The following is a 22,114-nucleotide window of genomic DNA, read 5'->3' as shown; positions in this document are numbered from 1 at the left end:
AAACTTTCTGGCAAATGTGAATGTAGAGACTCAAGAAGAATAATCTGAAGTGTGCTAGATTTCTGGCAGCAATTAATTGGTTACCGTTAAAAATGTTTGGAGCAAGAAAGATGACAACTTTTTTAGACAGCACTCTGTAACTGTTGCTTCAATTTGTTTTCTTTGTTTACCAAGAAGGAGGTGGTTAGAAAAAAAGAAAAAAGAAGCAGCAATAACAAACTAGGCAATTCCTTGCTTTTAAAGCACTTAAATTTAAATTACACTGCTATCAGATCTAGTTTCATGGCTGTCTTTCTTTCTGAAGATGCTCGTATAGACTATCACAGCTCTTTCAGAAGGTAAAAAGGCGCATACCTAAATAGCTATGGGGTGCGGTATTTCAGTTTCTAAGGGAGCAGATGGCATGTTCACCACCAAAGATCCACTGTCATAACATTTTTTCCAAGTTATGTTTTACACTGCTTACAAATAATGATAACTCAACACCTGAAACAGAAAATAAGGTACATCAATCCCCTGAAAACGAGCTGCCTGCCTATAGCAAATACGTAATTCAGCTGGAGAACTTTACATTTCTTTAGCTATAACTAACCAGTAGTTACTCCCTAATGTCACAGAGGTCATGAAGATAGAGATAATTACTTCATGAAAGCCTCTTTAAGAAGGCAGAAGGCGTAAATTAACTGAACACCTCTTTAGGAGGCTTCTGGCTGGTCCTTTGGAGCGAGGAGCAATATACGGCACCCTGAGAGCAAGACACCTTCACAGCCAGGACCTCCCGGTCCAAGCTCAACTGCTGGGAAATGGCTTTTTTGCATCACAGGTCTACATCAGAGAAAGCAGCTTCAGAAATAAAACCCTGGTGAACGTTCACAAAGTAGAACTCTAGTCAGTAGCAAAAATTCAAAGAAACTGGTACCTGCCAGCTGTGATTTAAACATCCCAGATACTTTCCCTTTTGAGTACACCGTTACAAATAAAGCATGCATAACTGCTGTGCCCACAGCCATATAAAGTTAGTAAATGCATAAACACCCAGGTTTTAAGGGTATCTATCTACTGCAACGAGTAATGTAGTTTCCCAGCAGATATTAAAGAACAAACAACTTGATTTTGTGTTGGTCTAGGCAGTAAGGAAAGCATCCTCATAGGGAGGCACGGAGGGAAGAGTGAAAGCTGACACCAAAATAGCTCCTGTTCTCAACACCTTCCTGACACTGCTGAGACAACCTCGTCCCTCCGACGCATGGTGGCAGCCAGCCAGAGAGCTGGTGACTTCATGCACAAGTTTATCTGGGCTCTGGAGTCTGACACAGACAAGGACACCAACTTCCAACTCTCAACAGTCAGCTTCAATATTCCAACGTCATCACACGAAGAACGACTTTTTTTTTTTAATACTTCATGCTTGCTTCTCTGTTTTCTGAACGGCTTTATCTGTAAGATGTGCTCATCAAATATGCATGCTTTTTATAGGAAAAGTTGTCATCAATTGATGCGTAGGTCAAGAATGATGAGAACTTAAATGAGTGTGGTGGTAAATACTGTAGAAGTCGCAGAATCACAGGGGAAAAATTGGCATATGCATCTTCTTTCATTCTACTGCTGAAGGCAGTTCTGACAATAAACAAGGCTCTGGGCCAAAATTCAGCCTTTGAGAACAATACAGATGTATATATCTATACGCATGTGTTTATCTGTACGCAAGCAAAGGATATACTGCAATCTACCAGGCAGGGTAGCTTTAGTTTCATTTTGAAAGCCACTGAAAATAAAACCCATGGATGAAACAAAGAATCCACCCAGACATGAAGGCTACAGTATCTCTGTTGAAAGAACAATAGCATATACTCCTCATCTCTCCCTCTTTTTCCATGAGAAAAGCACCAGGATAGTCATTACTTCAATCAAATTAAAGAACACAAAATTATTCTTTAAACTAATCACTGTTAGGAGATTTCTCCTCATGTACCAATAGTCATAAATGCTCTAATTCAATTGCTTGCAGAATGCATTCCAATAAAAGAAATATTTCTATTAGCACTACAAAAGGCAACCAGGAAAATTACTCACATGCATAGGCTCAAGATTTCAAACGAAAGAAATATTCCTGCATAAACACACCCCATTTTTTTGTACTAAATCCACTCTAATGACATGTTTGGTAATCCGACGGCTCTCCCACCAGAGAACGCACGATATTAATGAAAGTAAGATCAAATTAAACAGATGACATGATTAACAGTATTCATTTCATGCACGACTGTGTTTTACCGGAGAGATAAAGACCTGAAAGTAATTACCACGAAGTAAAACTCCTCCGCCGACCTCTCTGCTGGCGGCTAGCAGTCCTCAAGTGCTGATGTTTGGTAACAAAGAGCAATGCCTTTCATCTGTGGGCTCTCACGCTACGAGCTGAGCACCTCCAGCGCTGCGTGCGCGCAGTACCTCTGTATCTATGTCTGTAATGCAGCACGCAGATTACTGGGGAAACCTATCAAACCGGCAGGCAGCAGCCCAGCCTTCCAATAAGAGCCGGGCACATGCAGGATCCGGCACATGCTCGCTGCGGCTCCTACCCTGTCACCGCTGCTTAGCGGCTGCTCAGCTAATTATAGCTGCCTGCCGGAGCGCCCAGCCACCGCGCCTGGGGACGTTGGGCGCGGGCACGTCGCACCTCCCAGCCAAAGGATTTGTACCTGGGGATGGGAGCGGCCCGGCTGCCGGAAGGGAAAATGCCCGTGCTTTGCTGTTTCGGCTCCAGGAAAACGATCCCCCTATGAGGAGGGGGTGTCTCAGCCTCTGAAAAGAGGATGTATTCAGGAGACTGTTTGCAGAGCTGAGCACTTGTCGTCTGCTGGATCTATTAGAGTGAGACAGCAAGACCTAGCAGTTTACTTTGTCAATAAGAATTCTTGTTTTCAATGTACACATTAGCAGTGCAATCACTGTAGATCTCTGATTGATTTATTTCCAGTAGTTCATAACTCACAATGTAGAGCTCTGAGGCACTAAACGCGTGCATTTAGCACACAGCAGCCCCACAGAAGTCAGCAGGACCACCTCTGTCCTGCACATCTTCACTCGGGCAGATACTCAGCTGACCCGAGGGCTTCTGTGTGCATCGGCACGTGACATCCTAAGCTTTCACAAGGTGGTGGTGGAAATGCCAAGGACATTTTTGCCATTAGGCAAAACAACTGGACTCATTTGGAAAATACTTTCCATGAGCAAACACTCCTTAGAAGTATGGGGAACTTAAGTAGATATTTATGAGATGCATGTAAGGTCCAAGCGCACAAAACTAAGGGACATTGCGATCTAAGAGACCACAGTATACTAGAAAGATGCTGACAGCTCCCACAGCTATTCAGAATACAGAGTATCAGCTAAATGACAATGAAAAAAAGATACAAGCACTGTAATTTAGTATTCCTGAACAGTGTATATTTCAATGAATCTTCTCTCCAATTAGCACAAAACAGAAAACAAAATTCTGAAGCCTCCTATTCCCATGCAGTTCACGTATTCATTTGTTCCACAGTAGCCATATGGTTTCTAAAAGTGACTGGCAAGATGGAAATGCAAAGCCTGTCTTTCAGAAGTGCCAGGTAGCTAGCTAGATGCCCCTCATGAGATAAAGTAGTTTTTTTCAGGATTGACGCTGCCACAGTATCATCATAGCACAGAATTAGGTGTATGTAACTTTACAACGCATTGTTAAGATGTTTCACAATGTTACAATGTAAAACATATCCATAAACATCACATTTCCAAGACCCACTGCAATAATGAGTTTCTATGTGCTCACGCTAGCATTTCTTCCACTTCTTTACTCTTATCACCAGCACCATACAGTCTAAATACATGATATTAAAGGTTGTTCATAAACATTTATCTATCATTTACTTCAGTACTAAAATTATGTTTGCTACTACATAAAACATTAGCAATGGAATAAGGCTTCCATGTGTTAACAGCACAAGGCCACATTTATTGATAATATGCAAATAGCTTACTTAATCTGCCAGTGGAAATTGCTCATAAAAAGTCACTCTGCGCTAGAAGCAGACTTCATTTCTATAAGGAAAATATTCTCAAAGCTGTGTATGGATAGAAATAAAAATGAAATGCAGGAAGAGTGATATTTCACCCCTTGAGTCAACTTTCAGTCAGCATTAAGTTTTGCATTGCAATAAACTAAGGAGGTTATTTTATTAAGTCTTCCTTTTCAGAAAACATTATCTAAGGAGCTCATTAATTTTTACAAACTGTGCTTCTTTAAAACTCAGTAGAATATTCCAAGTTTCTCAGCAGCGTGACTTGAATCTAGAAAGCTATGTATTTCATAAATAAAGGTGGGGATGCTTACACGCAGGTTAAAAACAGAAAGAGCTGAAGAGAGTGAATCCTGGTGAAGCAGATTCTCAGTTCTTTGTTGATCAGATTCATGAGTACTTTTAAACAACATTTGCCAAAGGTAGTAATGGGAACAAGACCTAGCCTTGACCCTAGTCCTCTGATCCAGCTGTTTGGTAAGCACAGACAGACACAAAAGACTAAGTCATTCTTTTAATTTAATCCACATTCACAAACCTCCAAGCTACCGATGACAGGTGACAAAGAGACCAAAAGAACAGAAGTTAAGTAAGCGCCAGCTGCTATAGGACTCCCAGTTTTGAAAAATCTCCCATTCAGGCTGCTAAGCCTAGAAGTCCCCTGGCTTTGCCCAACAGCTGCAAGCCCCCGAAGCTCCCTTTAGCATTCATCCAGCCTCCTGCCTTCTTCCCATGAGCTGCTGGCTCCAGAGGGAAGCACAACCCATGTTATTCTCTCATGTTTGGCATGAGGTGGGGTTTACCAAGATGATACGGATGCCCAGGACCTCCAATGGTTCCTGTTTGACAACTGCAAAACTGGTATTTCAAGAGACACCATTTTTTTTTTTCTGTAACATGATCAACACTCATTAAACATCTGTAGTCAGCTTAATGAGTCAGTTATAACAGTCTCAATTTCTGCATCAATTCTGAAAACACTCCTGGACTTTAGATAGCCTGATGGAAAAGGAAGCTGTGGAGAACAGCACCCTGGGTCTGACGCTTGGAGCTGGTGGCAGGTTGCAAGGAAAGCTGCTAAAATCCCAGCTGGGCACAAGGCAGAGCTTTGCCAGCCTCCTCGTCGCCTGATGACCGCACACAAGCACCTGGATCGGGCACAGGACCTGGGAAAGGATATGGCCACGTCTACACACGCCAGCAATGGAGGCTGGGAAAGGTTTCCTGAGGATACAGGAGCTTCTCAGCCCAAGCACATCTCTTCTGGAAGTGAACAAGTTGTGAAAGGTAGGCGAGTTGGCCAATATTCGGCAGACTTTCATAGAAAGCATAAGCCTGTCCCTGGCACAGGGGATCCATCTGGGCTGAACTTCGAGTTCCTGTTCCTCCGCATGAAAGCAGAAGGGCTCTACAATGTTTTTAGAAATGAAAAGTAAGGTAGGTTTCTTTTTTTCTAGCCGTGCTCTTGACAGAACTGTTTCAATCAACATTTTCCACAACCATATGGTTCGAGGCAGATGCCCATCACAGAGGGGAGGAAAAAGGAAAACCTATGGGTATGATGAGTTCATGTGAAACCGAAAACAAATCTTATCCTGAAAACTGCCTAGCTAGTATATTAATAAATTTTACACTTCATTTAAGCACATCACAGTGAATTAACAGACAGGTGGCTATTTTAGGAACAAATAACTTTTTCCTATATTACTTTTATAAGTACTTAAATATCCAATGGTTTTAATTCCAAAATATTTAGAAACCAATAGGTTTCTGGTATGTTTTACAACTAAACAGGTCTTGCTCTGGCTAATGGTTAACGTTTGACTTAAAAAAACACCAAATACTGTTTGGAAACTGCTACAGCTTTTACTTTAATAGGTTTTTCAAAATATAGAAAACACATGGAAAGAAAATGAGTTGAATAAAAGGGTTGTTGAATCAGCATGCTGCATTTCTAAAGGCAATAGCACATATATTTCCAAGCTGTAGTCCTAAGAGGTTGAACTGAACCAATTACTCTAATGAATATTTTACTTGGCTCAATGCATTCATTTGACTTTTAGAAGAAAGCAAGATAAACTATCCCATGGTTTTGTATATATAACAGGAAAAGAAAAATAAAACCTTGAGATTTATGTATGTATGGTGCTTTTTACATTTACACAGATTAAATATGAAGGGACAATTTTTCACAATTTTTTCTGTATTTCAATTTTGCTTCCCCCAAAGATTTATCTAGTGCTATTTTCATTTCCTTGTGAAAACTACTTTTGACTTCACAGCAGTTATTTGGTGTGTTCTCTCCCTGCCCAGCAAGTGCTTGGTGAAGTCTTGGAAGTCTGTAAATTGGTGGTAAATGTAACACAAGCCCATCATCATTCATGAAGGGAAATAAAACACATGCCTTAGTCTTTGCCAAGTAAACCTTCTCAGGAAGTCACAAATGCCAGGCTTCAAGGTTGGCACTCAGCATGGTAAAAAAAAAAAAAAAAAAAAAAACACAACTATATCCATTTTATGGAGCACAGGGGCATTTCTTGAAGTGATCCTAGTTTGAGTCCATTAAGAAAGCAGTTACCTGTACATAAGTGCATCTATGTGTATGCACACATAAATGCTACTGATCACATCTAAGAAGAGTATGTTAACATCCAACTTTAGGACTCATTTCAAACATGCTAATTACATCCCTAAGTGCTTCAGATACTGCTCCTCCTGGTATGTAACAACAGGCAGAGAAGTCTCAATACTAAAGCCAGAGAATCGCTGAAGCACATCACTAAGACTGATCTAAGCGCAAATTTTAGCTATTTTTTTTAAATAGCATTCATATTTTCTTTTCTTTCCCTTCATTTTAAGAAAATCAAACAAAAAATCCCCACACTCCATCATCATTGCTTGCTTCTGCAGACATGCACATTGGCAGACTCCTCACTGAAAAGCCAGGTGACCAAAATGAAGACATCAATCTGCCACTACCACCTATAAGAACCAGGGGAGGAGCAGTCAAGCTGTCAGTAAGGTGCATTTCATCCCACCCATGATGGATGCTTCAAGTAAACACAGTAAAGAAGGACCTGAAGCCCGCTGGAGATTTACTACTCTGAGCACTTACACTTTGCCCACAAAACCAGATATGGCACAGATATTAGCATTATTCTGGTCACATCCTTAAGAACACAGCAATCTCAAATTTAAATGATAGGTTATTTTAAAGACTTTGTATCACCGCAAAATATGTTTCCTGTCACATACACCACTCTGGCATCTTCATCCCAATGTCAAACTTTCACTTCTACCCAAGTAACTTTCACTCTTCCTTCACTGTAATGTTTTCTTCTCCCTCCATATCTTATTTCAGCAATCACAGCAAACTACACAAATATTCTTAATGTCCTTGTATTTCCACACCCCTTGCTTCACCCCTCCACTACCTCTCCTCACAGCTGGGTCCATTAACTCCTATTTCTCCAACTCTGGCAACAGTTACTGCACGAGCTGCTCAGTTTGAAATACAACACATTTGTGAGCACACGCTAACAAGACGTGTGAGCCTCCTTGACACCACTTCATGACTTCTGGACAGCCAGTTAGATGGCCACGAGGATGATGAACCATGGAAAAGGACCACACTGTTCAACAGTAACATGGTAAGCAAGAAAATATCCCTAAACAGTGGATCCAGGTCCCGGGCCACCTACAATATATGGATGACTTACATAAATCAATGATCATGACCCCAGTGATCAAGACCTCAGTGAGCCAAAGACTGTAAAAATATACTAGTGAAAGCAGAGGCTGCTTCTTTTAACAGTCATGCAAGGGAGATACATTTGCATACCATAACAAACAGGTTTAAAAAAAAGAAATCTGATTGACAGAAGATTCTCGAGCCATAACATGAGGTACAATGGTACCAAAAGTCAACTGCTCACAAGGACATGGGAAGTTAAATATACATTGGAACAGGCCACAAGAGGGATTTTACAAAGTGGAGATACATTTTTTGTACTTGATGTAGTGGAAAATAGGGATCCCAAGAGCATCACTAAAGTCAGAAAGCTGACAGACAAGTACAGACCTGATCCTGAATTTTCCTCAGTGGAAGAGCAGAAGCAAAAAAAAAAAAAAAAAAAGCTTGCACTATGGTAAGTACACTTCCAGTACCTCCACATCATTAATCTTCATCACCACTGCTGGCACTTTCTTCTCCTTTTCTATTTACTGTCTTTTTCCCTATGACCATCTTACTGCACTCTGTGATAAAACCTTATGCTGCTCATATCTACCCAAGACATCTATATATTGGCCCAGGACAACTTTAAATGCAAGCCTTCCATTAGAGGACAGGTGTAATTTTTCAAAAAATGCTGTGCTGCAAACAGTGCAATAGCTGAAGAATGAGATGTAGCATTCCTTCCTTTGAAGGAAAAACTGTCAGACTTGCTCACTTCTGTAATTAAAAACGTTTCCAGTTCTGGTTAGAAAGTGCAGCTCTGTGGCTTTCTTTGATCTCCTCTGATGACAATGAAGACCTAGCAGGCTCTCCAAAGCCCTTTTCATTAAATTTGTTTTATTCTTCAAAGAATGTTTTCCACTCTCTCACATCTCTTTACATGAGGACGCGTTTATGTCAAACTGCAAGACAGAACTAGAAACCAAGTCAAGGTGCAACTGTCAGAACACGAAGTGGTTCTTTGCAGATGCTAACGCATGCAGGTACTCTCTTGAAAACCACCCAGAGATGGCAAAGCTTGGAGACTTCGAGTCTCCAGCCTACACCCATAACCCTGAGTTTCAGAGCAACTCTCAGATCTCATTACTGTACACACGGGCTGAAGACATTCAGTACAATTAATCCCAGAAGAAAACTAGCTTTGTATGCAATGAGTTCGATTATAATTTCAAAGGTAACAAGCTTGAACACAGATTACTAAACTTCAAGACTTTTTACCTAAGTGTAAAATAAATTTAGATTTTAATGTTAGAAATATCGTTAATTTTCTGACTAGAAATTGTATGCATATACAGCCAGCAACTATGACTCGCCATACCATAACCCAGTCTCACAGTCTTCTTACAAGAAACCAGAAGCATTTTTCTGGCATGGATGAAATGCTTCTGCAGGAAGAAAGGTTTAATTATTTAATGAAGCAAGCCAAAATCCCTGTACAAACAATTCTTTAGGACTTATTCCCTAACAAGAGTGTATTTACACCCTGGGCAGCCTGTAGACCTGGCAGCTGAAGTTTGTGGGGCAGATAAGATACCAGATCCTGCTTCCAGGACTGCTTGCGGCTTTTAGCCAACGCTCTAATGTAAAATGAGCAAAGAATTCACATAGCCAGGGTCATGTAAAATTAGTGTAAATGGAGACTGATTAGTTCCCAACTCTAAAGCCTTGAGACTCACACCCCTTGTTCTCTCTCCTCCCTGATCATTTGAACTGACACTCCCCTTCCTGCACGGTGCTCCTCCTAAAATGAGAGGGAAGTGATGATCCTACTACAACTAACAGGGGAAATAGGGAGCGCTCTTAAATAGACTGCAAATGCACATCAGGGAACCTCTGCCAAATCACAAGGACAAATCACTTACTGGCCTTCCTTCTCCAGTTCTTCCTGGCCAGAACAGCAGGCCTTTTCTTCATCTCCTCCTCCTAGGGCTGGGGGCAAAAAAACTGTTGCTCAATTTCCCTGCGATATATGTCAACATGGCATAGTAGCTTCATAAAGTGATCAGCTGTAATACTACTGCTTGTCAATAACCAGGATTTCTTCAGGTGACCATCCAGAGACTCATCCTGAGCTGCAGAATCTCAGCCAGACAGTTCCTTTTATCCCTCTACTTCAGCTGCAAATCCCCAGTGCTTCCATGATAGGTTACTAAGAACATGGGCATCGTGACCTTCAGTTTTACATTTAACAAACAAAAAACAGCACAATAAACACACCATGCCAGTACATAACCCTTGTGTCACTGGAACTGTAATTTAACAGTGATGACTCCTAATTGTTTTAGTGGGCATTTAATTTCTGTCAACGTAGGAATAGGAATAATGCAGTCTAATGCTCACAGGTCTGAACCCAGTTTTCGTGAAACAAGTATGTCGCATCTTTTCTAATGCTATACATCATGAAGGAGAACAAATTGGTTTAGGTTTTTTTCTTCCTGCATCCTCAAGCAGATGATATTTCAGTGTTGAATTTAAAGGTCCCAAACATGCCAGAGGTGGAAAGGGAAGTCAATAATCCCATAATAATAGGAAATATTGGTGATAGATGGACGGTTAGACTGGATGATCTTCCAACCTTGGTGACTCTATAATTTTATGTTATTAATAAAATAACCAACTTTTTTATTAATACATAATCCTTGGTACAAAACCATCAGAAAATAAGGCCAAAAGGCAAGCAGTCAAAATTAAGATAAGTGAGAACTAGAGCTTTCAGTCATTCTCAGACATGCCACTCCTGCCGTAGCAGTCTTCTGCTATACAAACAAGAAAGTCTCTCCTTGCTCTCCAAACATCCCTTTTAATCAGGGTCTAAGAAAGAAACTGCTTCAAAGCTAATCAGCAAATTAAACAGACATTGATATTTTCAAAGCAAATTCCAGCTGTCTGTAGTCAAAACATAAGCAACATAACCACAGTAAAAGAGCTGCCAGAGAAGGGAAACATTAGGAAATTTCAAAGTTGCATAAGTGTTTAACATTTACTTCACTGTACATGATATTCATACTTTATAACAGAAACTGATGTATGACACAAAAGAAACCCATAATTTCTACACTCAGCTGCACTGCCACGTGCAATCCCCCCATATCCCATACACTAGCATAAATATTCATAGTTGGAAGGACCAAAGGGAAGCAATGTAAATAACCCTGCACATAGGACTGAGTTTTCACACTGATCAGCCCAGCACGTTATACTGTAAAATCTCAACCATTTGTCTCAGTTGAAGCATTCAAGTTATTCTGAGTACTTACAACCACACCATTTATATAATTCGTTTTTAATGAAGCAGATACGGAACTGAAATAGCTCTGAAATATTGATGCTGAGAAGAATTTAGACGGCTCATTTTCTCTTTGCGTACTTCGAAAATAGCCATCTCTGGAGGTAAATTAGTATAGTACTTCAGGAAACAGTAGCTTCTACTGCTGCTTTGTATCTCATCAGTACAATGTGATGAAATAACCACATTAGACCTATAGGTATATATATTTCTAAATCTACTTTGTAATTTAGGGTAAAAAAAAACTACCTGGATTCAGATGCCTCTCTTCTCATTCAGAATGTGAGATTTAAATTAACTTTTACAGATCTGAGCCTGCATGAAGGAGAGGCCTTAACATTATCTTCCACCTCCTGCAGTAATGAGATTTTTTTGGCTCTGTATACATACTTCAACTCCTAAAACTAGCAGAATGGAACAGTTGGAATAAGATCAGAGACGTCTTCAAGTCTTCCCAATGATATCATATACTAGAGTATCTCTTGTCAAATAAAATACAAGAGCAGTAAGTATCAACCCCTGCTAAGTGGGGATATATGAGATGAACTGGAGATTTAAAAAAAAATGCCTAAGATCTGTAGAAGCTGCTGGTGGTGAAAGAGATAAATGGATGCACTTGAGAAGTTTGTTGTGTCTGAAAAGCCCAGAACAACAAAACAAAAGGAAAATGATAAAAGTGTACGCCTAGAACAAGAGGGCAACTAAATCCACACCTAAGAGGTATCAGGAGACAGAACTACAGAAAACAAAGCATGCCTTCTAGCTGGCAGTGCCTCTTCACTCACCTCATCAGCTTGTAAAGCCTGCTGGAAACAGGTCTGCAGAACTTGTGAGGAAAAACAAAATACACTGTTTGCAAGTTGCTACTACAACTCTCAGGAGAACTTACCCACAACTGCTTTACCAACAAAATCATCCATACCAGATCCTTCCCAGAAGCAGCACAAGCATCAGCTCATTATTTACTAACTGTACTTCTAGCACTGTAGACTTTTTTTTTTTTTTGCTTTCTCTTCCTTACACAGATAAACACTTTTAATTTGCATAGTCTTCAGAGCAGCCAGATGGAAAAACAGTATCGATTTCTTGTCTGAGCCTCTGCAAGTCAGCAATTCCATCTAGTGAGTTAAAGGCAGGCACCCCAACCCATGGTTAAGCACTGCTGTCTGTAGCACACAATGCTTCCACAGCAAAGAAGGAAGGTAGTTAAGTCTGGAAATTTCTGATCTCTACTTTACAGACTAAAACCATGTTATCAAATTAATTGGTTCCCATCTTCTCTGGGAGCTTCACTTACATCACTGTCCATTTCTCAGGGCTCACAGAGCCCAGTTCAAACATATGGGACCATCATCACACGCCTTAGCAATGACCAATCAGCAGAATGAAGGTACTGCTGGAGATGGTCCATATCTGGGACACTGCTAGCAGGGCAGAAGCCCTGCAAGAGGGAAGATACCTTTCTCTAATAAAGATACCACCTCCAACTTAAAAAGTGTTACCTGATGGTGGACGAGGTTAAGTATTTTGTGTTTGAAGGTACTGAGAAAGAAGCTTGAAGGCCTATTCTCTACACCCCTTGACTAACAGCAGAAACAGAAAGAGCCTTTGAAGACTCTGCAGAGGCTATACTCATGAGAACACTCGGGAATGCTTCCCAGGTTGTTTGGGGTTTTTGTTTTTCTAAATATTAACGAAACTCACTGTTGCTTCCAACTGAGAAAATGAAGATAGAAACAAGGATAAGACGCTAGAACAAAGCTAAATATAGGTATAGTTACCTGATGCTTTAGATAACTGGTGAGTCATTCAATTACTTGCACTGGAATTAAGCATTTGAAAATTAAAGGGTGCACAATCTATGAATGGAAAACTATGTTATGTGCACATCCAGCCTTCACCTTACAGGCCATAATGCTTCCCAAGATTGCCCATATTTTATGTTACAAAATGAATTCATTTTGTTCTTTATACAAAGTTCTTTAACACAAGGAGTACCATTAACGTGAAGAGAATCAAAACATTAAGCTAAAGAGATGTGATCATCATTCAGGACTCTCCATAAACACTTTTTTCTGCTTCCTTTAACACTGAAATTGAAAACCTGGCCTGTGACTAAAATAGGTGAGTAAGAGCACTAACTTGGCAAAGATCATAAGCAATCATCCAAGAAAAATGTGATCTAATACTTGTAATTTTAAACTATCTCTCAATCTGACTTACAAAATAAAGAAAAAATATTATTCGGATGAGTCAATATTTTCATTACAGGCTGCCTATCACAGCAAAAACTCAAGTGAATGAGCATTGCAGAAGAGCATGTTGTTATAGAAGCGTTATCAAGATGTAACTTCAAAGAGTCACAAAGTAAGTGTGGTGTACATATATTTATTCATTTATATGAACCTGTGTATTATTTATTAATATAGCACACAAAGAGGAAAGAGACAATTCAAATATTAGAAAGCTCCACAGGTAACAAAACTTCATCTAGAATTGATGCAAATATATTGAGCTTAGCTATCGGAATAATTAAGTTTCAATGCCAAGCAATTCAGGGTAGAGATAACTTAAATCACACTGATGTGACTGAATAGTTTTTGGCTGAGGTCACATATCTAAGGCTTGCTGTCTGCTTAAACAGTTCACCACAGAGCACTTCTTATCACATACTGTTTGTGCGACACATGAGAAAATACTTTCACTCCTCTGAAAGCTTACAGCACCTAATCTAATTTAGAAATTATGGCTGCAGCAGGCAGCACCATTAAGAGCTGTTTTTTTTTTTTTTTTAATTTTTAAACACTATTAAACAGGTCTATGTATACATATGTCTCCTCCCTGAGAATACTTTATAGATCAGAAAATTATTTTCAAGATGTTGGCATGTACTAATCAAGGAAGGCTGATTTAGGTGGTAGATTGTGAATTTATTTAGCATAAGCATTTATGCTTATTAAATCCATTAAGAACCCTGTTATTAAGGAGTTTATTAACTGCTGCGATAACAAGCTCTTTTAACTCGGGGCGATGGTGAAAAATAAAGTCAACTACCCATGAGTTTGATGAAAAAAAAAAAAAGACTTTCTATCCTTTGTATTCCTCAGAATTCACTTAAATCAGAGAGCCTAGCACTAGTATCTTGGGAAAATAATGAAACAGGGATTCTTTCCATTCAACACTGCAAACAACTCAAATATTTCCACATAAGCAAACTGAGATGAAACAAACTATTTCAACATGCCCGAGTGGAAGCATTTTGTTTTGTCATTCAGCAGGTAATTCCGGATGACTTACCATGATAACCACCATGACATCAGCACTAACTAGGGCTAAGTGTAAAATCCACAGCAGGCATTTAATGCTTGAGATTAGCAGTCAATTGATTATCGTGACCTACTGGCCCCATTGTTACTTTATTATTTATTTTTACATCACGTCCTTTATGCAACTGAATCCTTGTTCACAATTTTAAGTTTGTATTCCCTTTAAAAATTTCACAGAGTTCAGAATTTGATTTTCTTTATGGCTCTTTTAGGGAAGTAATAAAATTATATACCTAGTAATTTAATAGTGTATTTCTGCAATTAGTGTAGCTGACAAGTTCAACATCGCTGAAAATGTATCCACTAAGGAAACGGCAGGAACTTCTTGTTTGTTCATTTATTAGGGAAGCGTTGTAGAAAATAAGTGCCTCTCCTGGCACAATAAATTTTACAACACTAAAGCTGAGGAGGGGGAATAACAATAAAAAAGCAGTTGTAGTTCATCCTGAGTCATTTCCCCATATCGACACTGACTAGCAGCTGGGTATCTATCCAACTATTGATTTTATTTTTTATACAGAGTTCAATTCATGAAGAACAACCAAGAAAAGACAACGCACACACCTCAGAGGACTAGTAAAGGGTGGGACATGACTTTTCCTTTTTTCTACTTTTTATCTCCTTCCCTAACTAGGTCAGAGCTCCAACGTAACCAGGTAGAAAAGGCTAAGAGCATAAGGTGATTCTCCTAGCACTGCCAGATACCTTAAGGTTTGAAAGCCATGTATAATGCAGGCAAAACACTGCTAGAAAACAAAGGTTGTTTTTCATCTTCACATCACAACTTCACTGAGAAAATAAGAAGCACTGAATACAAGAAACTCCAGCAAGGACCTAACCAAAGCCCAAAAATACATTAAAGAAGTAAGAAATAATAGGCTGATGTTACGCAATCTGAACGGACTTAGGCTGTACAGAGTTCCCTGATTATGACTTCACAGCACTTCTTGTAGTTTTATAACTGATGACATAACTGCTATATAGCCATACAATGTCTTCCTACTATTTGCTGATCTTCCTCAGTATCACAGAGCTTTATACTCTTTCCATCATAAGCCTCAGGCCATCTTAGAGTTGACCCATATCACCATAATATGGCTGGCTCTGAAATCCTCCAGGAGTAAAGAGGCAAACAACAAACAAACAAACAAACGCTGAACTAGATCATTCTAGCTGTAAAATAAAGATTAATCTTATAACATCCCTCCCTTCTCTCTGCTTCTTGTAACCTTCCATGTCTTTGTATATCAGCCCACATATTGCCAGAAAGTTCAGCCAGTTTTGCCTCATTCTTTACCTATCTGGAAAGCCCAGCGAGGTTCTGATTCTTCATTTCCCTCACAAGCCCTCCATGGCCCTATTTCCCTCCTTTCTGCAATACTAACCATGTAGCAGAGCCTCAGCACAACTCAGTAAACCCTCTCTTTCAAACGCTCAGCTTCAACACATTGTCCAAGCTGGGCCCTCTAATTTTGTCTCCCCATCACTCTCTGCAATGCTTTCTCCTGAGCACGCTCTGGTGTCCCTCCTTCCTACCCATGACACCATTTATCATGTTGCCCTCTACTCGTTCCCCTCCTGCCCATGCCTGTTTCTCCTCCTCCAAGGCTCCCCTTGCCCTCTGAGGCACCAACTGACCTGCATGCCCCAGACTCCCACTCACTTAAATGCCTTTATTCTGAGAAAGCTTCCAAACATGGCTTAGCAATCTCCACCTCAGAACAAAGATAAAGAAGGATACATCAAAAACTGGAAAGATAAACTGCAACATACATGCTTGCAAGAAGTGTATGTGGCTTGACTCATTCATAATCTTTCCTTAGCACTGATTTTTGTGGTTGATGGCAGTGCAGTATATTTATCTCCATACTAGTAAAACATTTCATAGGATGCCACATGGGAAATTATCACTTCAGCTGGAGATGATGTCTACAGACGTAGGAGAAAGAACAGCAGAAGTAATTTATAAATGCAACCAAAAATACTGCTAGACAGGAGAGGTTGAGAATTTATTTTGAAAAGGAAAAATCTTACATCAAGAGAATTATGCTGCTTCCAGTCTTTTTTCATATTTTTCCAAGAGGCCTTGCTGTAAGTTAGGAGAGTGCACTGATGAGACTTTCTGATGGCACCAGTCTCCAAGGAATCAAGAAGATGGAGGAGAACTGAAGTGTTGCACCAGAAGAATCAGGTACTAACTCGTGAGTTATAGAAGCAGAATGGAAGCAATTGCAGCAGCATGAAGTGCAATGTCAGGCACTTACTTTCACAACAGTCATCAAAAACTCTGCTAAAAATGGTATTCACCAGCTGGAAACATGAAAGGAATAAAAAGCACGCACATGTCAGTCTCAGATGACTGTAAAGCTGCAGTTACGATGCCATCTGTGATGGAGGTCTTGGGCAAAGGCTATTCCAGGTGAAAAAGAATATAAGCCATCAACTTTTGTAAGCTGGAGACATGCAACCTTTTTTTTTTTTCACCTCCTTCTCAGAAACAGAGTTAAAAGAACAGCAAGACACTTAAACCAGGAACAGCTGAAAATAGGAAACATCAAAATTTTTAAGCCACCTACTCCACCATCACCCACAGAGATACTTCAGCAGAAAACCAATATGACAGCATACAACAGCTTGTACCTTTCAGAGGTGCACATCAAATGAACATTGTCAAAGAAAACGTGGTTTATTCACCAACAGCTCCCTCTTCAACCAGTAGAGATACAACCATTGAAAACACAGACTGAAGCAAACAACCATTTATTTTGTGGAACAAGATATTTTCTGCTCACAGAAAATGGACATCCAGCCAGACATCATCACACATGTAACACAATAATACTGGTTATACTGCAGGTAGCAGGTAAGATGAGTACACACCAATGAACCGATGCCTCAATATTCTTCTGCATAGGAGTACTCATATTTTTGTATCATGTAGCACAGCTTCAGCACAGCGCAAGAAAAGCTTGTGCCAGCAGAGGGAGGCAGCTGCTCTCCAGGACATGCGTCCTCACACTCCCTGATGCACAGTAGGAAGCCAAGGAGTTTGTTTTTATGGAAGTGAACTCATCCCTCAGCCATTGTGTAAATGTGGCTTTAAATCAGGCTGTAATTAGATTTTGCCGAACAAAACCTCTCATTTGTTGCTCCTCTTTTCCAACATTAGACAGGAAACAAATGCATTCGTGAAGGAAAAAAGGAAAAGAGTTTATGGCTCTTCCCTGAGTACATTCTGGCACACATGAAAAAGTAAGTAGAAAACACACAACAGTAAACTTAACAGGACATTCAGTCTTCACTTTACACATGGACACAAAGACCTCTCACAGTGGTCCACTCTTAAACGTCAGCTTGCTTTTATCATTGCTCTCCTTCATCACGTTAACCTCCTTAAAAAATACTAACAGTCCAACACTTGGAGTCTAGCTTTTCTCCGTGAATTTAATTGACTTGGCAGAAAACATAAGTGCTAAAACTCAGGCACAATAAGACTGCCACGTATTCATTTTAGGATGGAACTTTTCTTTCCTTCTTATTTTAACTATTTTGGTCACAGCACTCTTGTTTTTAACCAGTTTTATTTCCATCAGTCCTTGTAGAGACTGATACCTCTGAAATTTAACTACTTTATAAAATCAAATCCACACTTCTGCAGTGCACGTTGCACAAGCCAATTTTATTCTGTTGGTTGGAGTTCTTTATAGCCTCAATTGTGTATTTCCACTGCAGTTTAAGTAAATGCATAGCAAATGAAGCAGAGTTTACTCTGAATAATGAATGGTTTTGACGGATCATCTCCAACGCTCGCAAAGGAGTTTACAACGGTGGTGGCAGCAGTGGATACAATGGATAACTGGTGCAAGGAAGCCAAGAGGACGTGCCCAAGGCCATGAAGCAAGTTAGTTGTTGATCTAAGAACAAAAAGTTTCTCCTCTTAATCTAGACTTCAAGTACCCAGGAATGCTTCTTTTTCAAGTGAGTCAAAATCTTCTGATAACTATATGGTCTTACCAAGGTTTCAGATTCCTTAGAAGAAAAGGAAAGAGACCAAGTATTAGTCACTTACTTCTATGCATACAATCATTGCTTAGGATTTATTTACAGAAGTTAATCAATTTTAGGAGAGCTAGAAAAGCGTGTTTCTAATACTCTAATTCTCTACAAATCTTCTATTATGCTGCACGTTTTAAGAAAGCTAAGGCAGGTTTAGAGAACTCAAATGATAACTTCATTCTGAAATCAGAAATTCTCTTCTTGCATCTTATTTTGAAAAATGTTATGGATAAAGCATCACAATAGTTTTCCTGCCTAAACAAAATGAGGCTCGGAGAAAGCACTTAAAATGATTAAGGGTATGAAGATAACATGACAAGAGTCTAAAAATAGAAGGGACAGGGCAAAAAGCTGTACTCAATTATTAAACATACATATTTGCATGCATTTATATCTGCATGAATGTGTTTTAAAGCAACCTACAAACTAACCGTGGAAATCTTTGCAACAGGAAGTTGGTAAAACCAAGATTTTGGCACAATTCAAAAAAGTAGATATTCATACAGCAGTTACATTATTGAATGCAAATTATTATAGAACAGATTAAATTGATTGAAGTTTAATCTCAAAATGGAAAAGATCAAGGTAAATATTAGAAGTAGATTATCTTTCCACACTTGCAGGAGAACTCTTACATTTGTTTCTGAAATACTTGATAATAGCTCTTCCAGGAGGCAAGATCATAAAGTTTGATTCAGTCTCAATCCAAACTTACAATTCAAACAAAGTTCTATTAAATGCACAGTAATTCTTCTTCTGAAGCTACAAATGAGCTGAGCAGAATACCACAAATATTTAGGATACTAATCCTTGCTTTATTTCTACTTATATAAAACATTTTAAATAGAAACATGCCACAGAAATGAAACATAAGTTTGCCATTACCGGAAGACTAGGTGGACACATTTTCACCTTCTTTGACCCATAAAAACCAAAGAGCCTTTTTTCCCCCTGGAAGTCTGGAAAATGGCACAATAGGGCAATAATCCACAACTGCATGAAACGTATTAATATTAATAATGTCTACCAAGCCAATAGTTCAGAAAAAAACTTGGGGAGAAATCCAATAAGGTACCTCGCCAGTAGTATGGGGCCATAATAAGGAAAGGCCAGTTTCCATACTAACTCCTAAAGTGGAAGCATACAATAGGATTAGCCTTATCTTATTTAAGTTTCTTAACAAGTCTGGATCCTCCAGACAGTGTTCTGTTTTCAGCAGGACTCAGACTCACGCTTTAAATGAAGCAGCAATAGCTATGCTTGGCAGAGCTAGAAGCATGAGAACATCAACAGCCAGAATGGTTGAATCAGGTTTGACTTAAAGAAGAAAAATACAATTTTAAGATTGGATAAAAATAAGACAACATACTCAAAGCAGTTTAAAGACTACCATTTTTAGGTCACGTCTTGTACTTTTGCCTGCTTTTCAATTCGTATGTAGGAAGGTAAGATTATAAAGTGGCTTCCACCATGGCATTTCAATTCAGATTATTCTCCACATAATAATTACTGTCTTTCTTCTCAATGCTTACATACTGTTTTGCTAGTCTGAGAATGTTTCTTGAATTTATTCAGTTCTGAGAAGGTTTTTTAATCCCTTCCAAGTAGGAAAGTCCTAAATAGAGCTAATCTCATGCTCCATGAACTTTAGTGCAAATGCTGCAAGCGTTTCTGTTTTTCTTAACAACTTCATTTTAGTGTTTATATGGGAATACAGCGCTACTACTGTAACCAAGCAAAGCAAATATGCTGCAGTAAATGTAAACTTCATTCAAAGTGTAGTTTTAAAAGCATTATAGCATATTTCAGCCCAGACTGTCAGTGACAGGCCTTTCATGTCACAGGAATTTTAGAACAGTCAGACCAGAACCCTTTGGCAGTAATGTTTTGTCCATAAAGTGTCAACCTGTTTGCTGAAGCCAACTGCATTTTGGTTCCACGTAGAAATAGTCTGAGTAGAAATGGTTGAATAATAGGAAAATCTCACAAAATGAAAAAGGTAGGGTGGCCTGTTGGAATTATGCCTCTTCCTTCCAAAGATTCACATACTGTTCCTTATAACTCTCTCTTTTAGAGAGTAGTGGTAGGCAGCACCTCTGATCATTTGGTATTCTTTAACACAAGACAACATATGCAAAAAGATGTCAAGGAGAACGTTATGACTGTACAAACACCAGAGACCCAACTTTGCACTGAGATCAAATGACGCTCACATCGAAACATTTTGTCTATCTAATGGAAGCATTTCAGAAAACAACTTAAGCTGTTCAAAATTTCCTGGTAATATTTGATATCCAAAAATCTCTTTATTATGTCTAAGCAAGTAGATAATAGATGTAAACTGTCCTTCCATTTATCCAAAACATAACAGTCACACTGTCTCTGAACACTTGACCACATTACTACCAAAAAAGAAGTTTCATAGCAAAAGATATATTTAACATATCATAAAAATCCAGTATTTATACCAGAATTATTTTTTCCCCCCAAAAAGTAGTTTTTTAAAAAAATATTATTTCAAATTGTATTCAAATTCAGCACTGTAGATCTAATACTTTCACTGGTTCATCTAGATAAGCAAAATCATTAGAAGTTATTTGGATTCATGTACTTCTACATCAAATCTCACATGGTAGCCTTTTCAAAGAAAAAAAAACAATCAGCAACATTACTGCCCATCTTAATTGCATTCATCATCATCTTCTCCATCATCTCAATAAAAAAGAAAAATCCAAACAACTCCAACCTAAGACTTGTACAGCTCACATCTCCATCTTCCCCTTTGCTAGCATGCACTCAGCAAGAAGGACCTCAAGCCTACCTGTAATCTTTGGCTGCTCTAGGGAAGGTCTACATAACGACCAGGTTTGAGTCCTCTGCAATATCTTATCATGCCATTTACTCACAATGAAATTGTTAGGTACACGGGAGAGAAAAATGCTTAGAGAGGAAAGAAACCTGGATCGAAGTTACTACAGAAATGCGATTAGAAATAAGGAAAAAAAGGCTAGAAAGCAAGTATCTAGTTCTGATTTTCCTTCCGGCAATCGATGTGATCACATGGACCACCAGCAAGGGACTTCCATAGGTAATACAGACACCACTTGGAGAAAGTGGCATGAGAAACCCTGTTCTAAGAGCTATTTTAGAAAAGAATTTCTGCCAGAAATAAAACACTTAAGGAATACTGAAGCTCCATTATGGAGGAAAATAAGAGGCTGTTGATGTTTCCTTCCTTTTTATAGTACAGGGTTTCAATAGCCAAAGCAGACTTACTGGGGGCAGAGAGGAACAGGAAAGGAAATAAAGGCATGAAAGTTAGTTACTACAGAACTTCGCTGTTTGTTTCACCTATTTAGGAAAAAAATAGTTCTATTGTAAAAATATTTTTGGACTGAGCAAAAGCAACGCTCTCATTTTGTTTAGCAGTAATAAGTAAATACAAACAAAAAAAGGAAGAGCATTTAATGATCAAAGCTTCTTCTGTACAAAGTAGAAATTATGCTAGTCCTTAACACTCAGTTTGAATAGAGGGCTGTTTTTTGTTTTGTTTTTGAGGAAAAAGATCCCTCTAAAAGTCATCTGTAGCATGTACACACAGAGCCGTACTTTAACTTAGGAAATGCAAAAAAATCCTGAACAATTTGAAAAA

The 22,114-nt window shown here is 39.0% G+C and overlaps 1 protein-coding gene across 10 annotated transcripts in view; it reads right to left on the bottom strand.

The window, feature by feature from the left end:
- Window positions 1-22,114, bottom strand: part of FAM110B (family with sequence similarity 110 member B) — a 105,768-nt gene that overhangs the window by 53,172 nt on the left and 30,482 nt on the right. For 2 of the 10 annotated variants that reach the window (XM_021387842.1, XM_021387845.1), the window contains exon 1: window positions 2,304-2,530. The exons of 5 other annotated variants lie outside the window; for them this stretch is intronic. The gene's annotated coding sequence lies outside the window, so the exon portion shown is untranslated. Of the gene's footprint in view, window positions 1-2,289; window positions 2,663-15,807; window positions 18,436-22,114 lie in introns of those variants that run through there. 3 more of the 10 variants (XR_002435386.1, XM_021387846.1, XR_002435383.1) reach the window with 3 other exon arrangements.

The sequence above is a fragment of the Numida meleagris genome, chromosome 2 (genome assembly GCF_002078875.1).
Source record: "Numida meleagris isolate 19003 breed g44 Domestic line chromosome 2, NumMel1.0, whole genome shotgun sequence".
Lineage (NCBI taxonomy): Eukaryota > Metazoa > Chordata > Aves > Galliformes > Numididae > Numida > Numida meleagris.
Note: the sequence above shows the minus strand (reverse complement) of the source record. Positions and strands in the feature narration are given on the sequence as shown.